Here is a 10,149-nt window from a genome sequence, read left to right as displayed (position 1 = left end):
AGAATATTGGCAGCCTCCAAATCGTCTACTTGTCTTTCAAAAGCTTTAGTCAATCATTAACAAAATTAATGAAAGGCTGCCCCAAGGCTTGTTGAATGACAGCAAAGGACTTGGAAGAATCCCAAGTGTCTGGGATTCTCCTCCATGCTTTACAAACTAAAGTTCTAATCTGGGTAATGGCGGCTCAGGGCAACTGAGCTTGTTGTCATAATGCCCTCTTTGACCCACACCAAACAAGTCATCATAATCAATTTTAACATTTCCCTGAGCATTATCCTTGGCTTGAACACAGACTAAATTGGACTACTCTTGTAAAAACACTGTATTTTGAGCAGGAGAAGTAACCATATTCACCAATGCTTTCCAATAATTGGGAACAAAGGCACAACCCATTCCCAGCCCGTCTATCATATTGAGCATGAAATTACTATTAATTCCACTCTCCAACACCATCCTTCTTAATTCTTTAAACACAGTGAAAGACAATTGTTCATACTCTGGCCGATTAGCATTATTTAATCTAATGGGACAGTCACTGTATGAGTTTCTCTCTCAGAAGCTGCCTGTCTGAGACATTCAGATAAACAAGACTGGACTTGGGAAGTAGTAGGAGCAAAACTTCAGTCATACAGATCAGAGAAGTTGGTGGTGCTGTCAAGGCTATTTTTGAGATAGCATCACGACACAAATGCCAAGCATGTAACAAAAGTATAAGAGCCCATGGTTCCTCATGCAATTTTTTACCTGTATCGTTCAAATCTTTGGGTCTCAAGGACACACTCTCCGGATACCATGGACAGCAAAAATCTATTTCAGACAGCAAAGCAACAAGATCAGCATTACTTTCAGTATGTTTAATCTTATGAAGCAAATAAGAAAGTTCAGCCCAATGACAACATTCAGAGTCAGAGAGAGAATTTCCCATAACTTATCAGTGGGATCAGTACCAACCAATGAGAGACAGGCATCAAATCCTGTTTCAGGCAGTAAGCTACCCTGTTCTCCCTTCAACACATCTAGAAGGGTCCCTGCTCACAGTGCCAGCTGTAAAAGTTAAGGATGAGCAAATGAAGAGGCACACACACAGGATGGTATACAGCAAGAAGTGGCTTCCGTGGGAAAGCCAGTTCAGTTTTATTACCTACTCCAGGGTTATATCAGGTTACATTAGTGCAGTTAACTTTGTGCATGTGAAGATCATATAACTTGCTTGCTTCTCAGAGTCCACTAGTATCATATATTTTTATAAGAAGATAACGTCTCTATGGCTCAAGGACTGAGGAGTGTCAGAATGATCCTAAGTCAGAGAAATAGAAGACCTTTATCATCATGAGGAGTGTGCTCACTCAAAGGACTTATGCTCCTCTGTACTTTCTCATGGCCTGAATCTCTATAGAACATTTGTCCCAGAATATGTCCCATTTCCCTATAATGAGTGTATTAATCTACTCAGGCTGTCATAAATATAGTGTCATAGACTAGGTGACTTAAACAACAGATATTTGTTATCTCACAGTTTGGGGGACTGTGGAAGGCCAAGATAAAGAAAATTATCAGGCTTACTTTCTACTGAGGCCTCTTTCCTTGCAGATGGTCACCTATATATCTACATGGTCTTTCCTCTGTACATGTTTGTGTCCAATTTTTTTCTTATAAGGACATAATTTATTTTGGATTAGGGCTCAACCTAATGACTACATTTAAACTTAATTACCTCTAAATTTTTATCCAAGTAAGATCATGTTCTGAGGTACTGGGGTTTAGGATTTACACACATGAATTTTGGGAAGATTCAATTCAGCTCAGAACAGTGGATTTAGGACATAAACTAAAAAGAACTGGTCACACACCCAACAAGACCATAACATTCTTTGCATTCTAGTTAGTCTGCTTTCCATCACTTTGAGAAGTACCTGAGAAAACCAACTTGCAGGGGGAAAGATTTATTCTGACCCACAAATTCAGAGGTGTAGTACATGGATACTTAGCTTGATTTCATTGCTTCTGGGCAGGAGTTGAGGCAAATCTTCATGGGTGAGCATGTGGTGGAGCAAATCTGCTCACTTCATGATGACCTGAAAGGAGAGAGAGAGAGAGAGAGAGAGAGAGAGAGAGAGAGAGAGAGAGAGAGAGAGAGATTTGCTGAAGACAAGATATTCAGTCACAGCTCCAATGACCTACCTCTAAGTTCAACTGCCACCTCCTCAAGATTCCATCACTCCCAATAGCCTGTTATGTGGCTTAATCCATTCATGAGATGAGAGGCCTTGTGATCCAATCAATTTCCAAAGGCTTCACCTCTGAACTCTGCTGCCTTGGGGACCATGACTTAACACATGAGATTTTGGGAAATACTTCAGATCCAAGCCAAAACATACCCAATCCTCATTCTTCTTAAGAAGACTTCTGAGCCTGAGATGGTTTCCCCAGAGAATTATTCAAACCATTGAATAACTCAAATCTGGCCTCACAGCCAGACCCATTCTTTTTAATCATTATATTTCTCCCCTCAAATTAATGCCTCAGTCTGTTTGTGAAATAATCTCTTGAACATTTGGTTAAGGCAACTCAGTTTCCATTGCTCTGATCAACTTAACTAGCTGGATAAAAAGTGTTTTTCAAACTGACAAAGTTTACATTGCCACTGTGGTATCTTTACCAAGAACCCAATGGAAAAGTCCCTGACAACTATGCAACAGGGACTGTGAAAAATAATGGCACATATGTCCTTAGGCATTGTTTAAGTTAGTGTAAAAGATAACTTGTTGGGAATTTATCTAAGGATTCTTCTGATCACAAACATTGAGTCTAAAAGAGTTCCAATTCAGTGTATCAAGAAGAGGGTAAAAATGGCTCAATTTTTACATCTATTTAAGGATAAAATAAGTGCAATTTTAAAAAAATTCTTGCTTTGGAACCTGAGAAATATCACAATTTGTTTTTCTTTCCTTTATTGTGTGTGTGGGGGGAACTTGACTACTGAGGCACAGCCCCAACCCTGTTTTGTATTTTATTTAGAGTTGCTTGGTTCCTCTCCTTGCTGAACTGGCTTTGAACTTGTGATACTCCTGCCTCAGCCTCCTGAGCTAATAGGATTATAGGCATGCACCACTGTGGTTGGCTTGTTTTTCTTTTTGATAGTTTTAATAAGTAGGATACCACTGGATAAATCACTGACTATATTAAGATAAATTCTAGGTTATCAAAGATAACTTTTCCAAAACTCACTCTTGTTTGCAGTTTTCATTTTTATAGAAATACTTCTGATTTTAAGACCACTTGAAATGACCTTTCCTTCCAAAATTTAAATAACTGCCACATGGTATTGCTTTAATAACCATTTCATGAAATTGAGGTACAGAAAGAAGCATAGAGACCCCAGATTTAAAGGTCTAAGGCTGTAGGGAATCCTTGGCTAGTTGAGGTAGAAATGGATATTGGATCCTGGAACCTGTTAGAATCTTAGACAAGCACTATGAGATCTTAGAGTAGCAAGACAGTTTCATTCTCAGATCCACAGTCTTAGATATTTTCAATGGCTCTTGGTTTACTGGACAGAGAATCTGAGAGTTCAAACCTTCATTTAGCTTCCCAATATCATCAGTCAGAGGAGTGTTTAATAACTTGCAGCACTTAGATATGGCAGTTGTCCTTGCCTTGTGCAACCTTTCCCCTGTTACAGTATTTATTCAAAAAGACACTCATGATATTGTCAATTAGATACATAAAAGAGTTTTCTTTAATTTGCAGTATGGCAGTAGTCGGGAAACATAAGTAATATATGTTTTTAATGGCACGAACCCTCCCGATTATTACTTTTGGGATAGGCTAAGGGTACTTGTTTAGCCAGTAGAAATCAGTGACACAAATCATCAGACACACAGTGCAGGAAATGATGAAAATTCTGAGGTATCATGCCTGGTCATTGCAGTTTTGCACACTGCAATCAAGGATGTTCTGCTAAGACAACACACTGAAGAGATACAATGACATTGGGTATATCATGTACTATAATGTAATATCAATAAGCCATTAGGCATATACACTCACGATTCTAGTCTTTACAGTCACACTAAATATTCTTAGATACTTAATTGTTGAATGCTAATTTATTCAGGTGACGCTTGAAGAGAGGTAGAATAACTTTACCCAGAATAATCAATTAAGAAGTTAGTGGTGGAGAAGTTGGCCATGTAGAGGGCAATAAGGGTAGATCTGAATAGGTTCTTCCCTTCCCCTCCAGGACAAAGAATAGTGCTTGACTTGGGCACAAGTTCTCAAACCCTCACAGAAGGCAACCAGAGTCCAAATTAAACAACATATGACTGTATGTTCCCATGGCCAATTGTTGGGAGACAAAAAATGTATCAGATATGTAACCTTCTTTAGAACTCAGACACAAAGGGGAAAGAATATTAGTACATTTTAGGGCACATGATATGGTGCTTTAAGAGTTACAAATGGGCCTGGGCATGTAGCTCAGTAGTACAGTGTGTGTGCAGCATGCAGAAGGTCCTGAGTTTGATCCCCACTAACTCCAAAAACAATAACAAAAAAGAGATAAAGAATCAGAAAGTCTGACAGGTAGGTCTATTATGTTAGTTGAACAGGGATGAATTATTTTATTACCTTAAAATTTCCTTTCAGTCCTTCAGCATACAGTGTTTTAACTTGATCTGATGGTTAAGAGGATGAGGTGCAAGGGGATTTCTTACAATAGGTAATTTTATAATGGAAAGTGCTTCTGTTTTTATGTTGGCTTGTTCACCCTGTTCAGTAGGGACAACACTCCTGAAAAGCAACAGCTAGGGAATTTTCTGAGATTTTTGTCCTACCTTATTCTTCCAGGGTTGCTGTCAGCATTGGATTTTGTTAAAGTCAATCCTCAGTTGGTCACTTTGAATGAAGAGGCAAACGCTATGGCTAGTCTGGCAGTGAATGTAATTGCTTCAAGTTTTGGTCAGACAAGGGAAGGAGGACACATTGTTTATGACAAACTTCCTACTCCACGTTCACCAGATGAATCAGAAAATGAAGAACATGTAATTAGGACACACTGTGCACTGGCAAATTTCACAATGGGCATTCCAGAGGACAGATATTAAATGGTTGGCTGGGTTGATATTGCCTTAATGACAACATCTATATATTTTCACAATTGCAAATTTTCCCCTCTCCATTTTGGTGACCAATAATACTATTATAAATGTATTTTTTTAATTTGCAAGGTATTGATATGTTACAGTACTATGTATATTTGCAGAAGTCATAAACCACATTTATTACCTAGGTATATCATACTCATTTTGTCATTGTTCCTTCACATCTATGTGGTTTTTATGGCTTCTGTTCCTCCTCTCAGTATGGCTACACAGTGTATCCTTGGACTGTTAGCCCACGGCAGCAATATGCTTATTCCATTCCCTAACAACATTCATCCACAGGGCCAAGGTTCTGGTCCACAAACCTTTCCCAATAGTAATTTCAAGCTTGTGAAAGAATTGTAATAAACCAGGTCTTCCAGGATAGCTAGCTCCAATAAGATGATGATGGAAAGCTGCAGCTTGTTGGCTGTCACTTTTATGGACATTGAATGGAGAATCTTTTGACTTTTGCTCAAGTTTTCACTTGTGTTTACTAGTCTGTTCTTGGTATGTTCCAGTTGGTCTCATTGCTCCCCCAGCTCTTCTGTGATTTCTGAGCAAATTTCGTCAGTCTGTAGCAATCAGATGAGAACGCTCAATACTTTGAGTGACCTTGTTTAGACTTTCAATGCCTTGCGGAAGCAATGCACTTTATGATTGTAGCCAATTCAGATGCTCATTCTCTAAGGTATAGCACCATATGTCATGTCCCTGGGGCCCCAGGTATGACCGTCAAAGGTGTGCTTCTTTCCTCCTGATGGAGTTTTCCAAGGTCCTTCTGGTAGTTTTGCAGCTTAGACATCATGGGGTTATGGAAAGACAGGGGTGCATACTGTAGTTCCTTCTTCATCTCTGAGCGAGTGTTTCATTTGCTTCCTGGTGCTTTTCATTAAAATCTCTGATCAACTTCTTCTCTTTAGTCCTGACCGTCCCCAGCAGTTGCTTGTAGGTGTTCATGGAGGCTGTGGAAGATTTTGTATAGCTTCTCGAAATGCTCTGAGGAGGCTGCTGAGGTGGCCATGGTGAGGCATGCTCAGGAAGCAGCCACTGAGAATCTGGGCACTGGGTCTGTGGTCAGTTGCCCAATCCTGAAGCCATAGTGGTCACTGCCTTGGGAATGAGACGCTTCTGGTGCCACCATCACAATTTGTTTTTCTATATCATCATTTGCCACAAAATAAAACTTCTTTGTTAAATTTAAATATACACCTGATGATAAATTTCACTTCTTACAGTTCTTTAACTAAGTCCTATATGCTAACTCAACCACACTGAACATTTACTATAATAGGTTAAAATATTTTCTTTTTTGACCAAGTACCTTCATGCTCTTCTATGTAATAATTAACTTTTGCAAGTTAGTAAGTTGTTCATTGAATGGACACAAAGTATGATAATTATTTTTTTAGATAGATAAAGAAAACATCTTCATGTCCCAGTTTTGTCTTGCACTGGACTGGGCATGTAGCTCAGTGGTAGAGTACTTGTCTGCATGTGTGAGACCTTGGTTTGGATCCCCAATACTCCAACAACCAAAACACCACACACACACACACACACACACACACACACACACAAACACACACCACACACACAAAAATGTTTCTTGCATTATTTTCTCTTCTTTGGGAATGGAAAATTGAGATTATTTAATAAATTCTCTCTACCCATTTTCTGTAGCTCTGTTTTAGATGAAATCTTGCTCATTTCATGTGCTGTAAAATTCCTCTGGATTTACTTACATTAGTTTTGGCTGGATTCATGTTTAAAACATCTCGTGGGTAAGTTATTTATTTAAAAGTCAGTGGTAAAGAGTAGAGTGAAACAGACATTATTACCTCATGTAAATATATGATTGCAAAGCTGATGTGATCCTACAATATGTATAATCAGAAAAATGAGAACTTACACTCCATTTATGTATGATCTATCAAAATGCATAAATGCATTCTACTGTCATGTACAAATTAGAACAAATAAAAAAGTAAAATCCTATCCCTAAGTACCTCAGAATGTGACTTTATTTGCAAACAGGATTGTTGTGTATATGATTAAGTTACAGATGGAGTCATAATGAGGTAGGATGGACCTGATACCCAATATAACTAATGTCCTTATAAAAAGAGAAATTTGGACACAGACATGAAGAACATTATATGACAACAGAGGCAGAGATTGGAATGATGGTGCCACAAGCCACAGGACACCTGGGTGAGCTCAATAAAATCCCTTACCCCTTAAAAGAATTTTTTTAACCAAATGATCCAGGCATGATGGTGAATGCCTGTAATCCCAGTGGCTTGGGAGGCTGAAGCAAGAGAATCATGAGTTCAAATCTAACCTCAGCTGTGGTAAGGGCTATCCCAGAACAAAAATAAGGCACATGGCACACTCAGTGCACATGCCCATCTATGCTGTAACTCTGTTGCAGTTCTATAGTATAGAATACCCAATCAGAATGTATGTTACCATGTAGGAGAGACAAAGGGGCTAACATGTAATGGGGGGATTAACACTCTGCTGCACTCTGGGTTCAGCCTTTGGATACAAGTCCACTGGACCAGTGCCAGCACTAACAAATGATGCTTCCCGCTGAAAGCCCTGGTGTCCTATCTCTGTGTGTGAGAATCCTGCAACATTTCTTGGAGGTTCATGTCTGGGATTTGGTGATGGTGATTTCAATTCCTTTGTCATCAAGATGCAACCCCTGAGATTCCAGGAGAGGTGAACTTACCTGGCACCAGCAGGCTGATTGATCTGTAGGTGACTAATCTGACTGGTGTGTCAGAGTAAGGACCCCAGGAACACAAGGTGGGGCCCAGAAACCAGTGCATGGAGCACTGCCATGGGACAGGTAGGAACCTGGGTTCAAGAGATGAACTTCTTGCTAGTGGCAGAAGGGGAGCCTGGTCACCTCACAGAGTTGCTCAAGTAGTCTTGATTCCGTGAAATAAAACTGCAGCTCTACAGTACTGTGCAGTGGGTTGGAGGTGCTGTTTGAATGTCAGTGAATGGTGACTAAATGAGATGGGCTGAGCCCAAAGTGAGTGTGAAATCCTGATCTGCATGTCTGTGGCAATCCTCTTATGGCTTATGCCAGTGCCAGGCACTCCACAAGGCCTACAAGTTTGATCTGGATTGGGAGTTTATACCAACCTGCCAATGCTAAGAGGCACCTGAAATCCTCTATAAAGACAGTGACTGGAGATGGATGAAGTGATTGATTACCCCTTTCCCTTCTCATGTGTGTAACTGTCATCTTTTAGGGGGAGGAAATGGGTGGTGAACAGAGTAAATCTACCCACCCCCCGAGTGTATGATAAAAAAATTTCAAAAAGGAATATTCTGGAGATTATGGAGTTAAGTTGAGTTCTAGAAAACTCTGGGCCTCTTGTGAAACAGATTGACCTTTGTTTGGAGTAGGTTGGCCCTCCAAGGGGTCACTAGATAAAAAATTAGTTAGCAAGGTATTTAGGGTTGCCATATGGAACCTGGGCCACCCTGACAAGTTCCCTTAGTTTGACTGTTGGTAAGAAATTATCCTCTCTCAATCATGCTGGCTGTAGGCTTGTCTGGAAGAGAACTGTAAAATTATGATGGTCAAGGTGACAGCTCCCTCAAAATGCTGACAGAAATCTGGGAAGCCAATTCTGTCTGGGGAACCAGAAGATTCCCCTGCCTTATGGACCACAGTATTCTCTGCTGCCACCTGCACTTCCCATACCTACTGCAGCTGGAACCCTGCCAGAAGCTGCTCACACCTCTGAGGCTACTCCTCTCATAAGGTCACCTGAAATGCCCCTGACTGTGGCCACCCCAGAGCTGCCAATCATAATCTCATATACTCCAACTAAGAGCCAGGAGGACTTTGCTTGAAGCCCCCCTCCAATGGACACCAAAGTGCCCTAGATGCCACTGAGAACCCAGGAAACAGCTACTATGATCAGGATCATCAGGTGCAAGGGGGAAAATGCATGCTCATATGGTCTTTAACACCACTAATCTTCTTAACTGGAAAAACCATTCCCCCTCCTTTACTAAGAAACCTCAGACTATGATTTAATGCAATCCACCATTCAGACCCACAAGTCCACTTGGACTGATTGTTTCCAGCTACTTCTAACTCTGTTTAACACTGAAAAATGCTGCTTAATTACCCAAACCATGTTAAAGTGGTTGGAGGAACACACCCCAGCAGGAACTGTGAATGCCCAGGCTTATACCTAGAGCTAATTTCCTCAGAAAGATCCCTGATGGGACCATAATGATGACCAGGGATATCAGATGCTTGACCATTATCAAGAGGCTCTTTCAGGCTGCATGAAGGAGGGAGGGAGAAGGTCATGAACATGAGCAAGACCTCAGGCTTCAGGGACCTGAAGAAGGCCCAAGTCAATTCTATGAGAGGTTATGCAAAGTGTCCATCTGTATACCCCCTTCAACCCAGAATCAACTGAGAATCAGTGAATGGTTAGCACAGCTTTTGTCCATCAGGCCCAGGGAGACATGTGGTATAAGCTACAAAAGTTAGAAGGTTTCACTGGAATGAATGCCAGTCACCTACTGCAGGTTGCAATGAAGTATTCATCAACTGAGACCAAGAAACCTGATATGAGGCAGACCAGAAAATGAAGAGGAAAGTAGAACTGCTTGCTGCTACCCTAGTGGAACAGCCTGGGCATTTCCAGAGAGGTTTCTATCAGGTTGGAGTCAAGGCAGACCTCACCCAGAGGTGAGACTAGAATAGAACCAATATGATCATTGCTATTAAGATGGGCACTGGAAGAATGAATGCCTCCAACAGTCAGTGAATTATTCCCCAGTCCCCAGATGAAGGGGAAGAGGCTGAGTGGTTCAAGGACAGTACCAACAACTGCAGCAACCATATGAAGCCTCTGAGGATGATTTTGTTGTATCGATCACCATGGGAAACTGTGAGGAGGACTAGGACAGACTGGGCTTCATTTTGTTAGGCTCCAAAGAGCCTATGGTCTGAATGACCAAT

The 10,149-nt window shown here is 40.8% G+C and overlaps 1 pseudogene; it reads right to left on the bottom strand.

Annotated features, from left to right (window-relative positions):
• Positions 1-5,434: 5,434 nt before the first annotated feature.
• Positions 5,435-6,165, bottom strand: LOC124993563 (vesicle transport through interaction with t-SNAREs homolog 1B-like; annotated as a pseudogene).
• Positions 6,166-10,149: the final 3,984 nt, after the last annotated feature.

Source organism: Sciurus carolinensis, chromosome 9, assembly GCF_902686445.1.
Source record: "Sciurus carolinensis chromosome 9, mSciCar1.2, whole genome shotgun sequence".
In the NCBI taxonomy this organism is placed as follows: domain Eukaryota; kingdom Metazoa; phylum Chordata; class Mammalia; order Rodentia; family Sciuridae; genus Sciurus; species Sciurus carolinensis.
The sequence above is the reverse complement of the archived record's forward strand: the minus strand, read 5'-3'. Positions and strand labels throughout refer to the sequence as shown.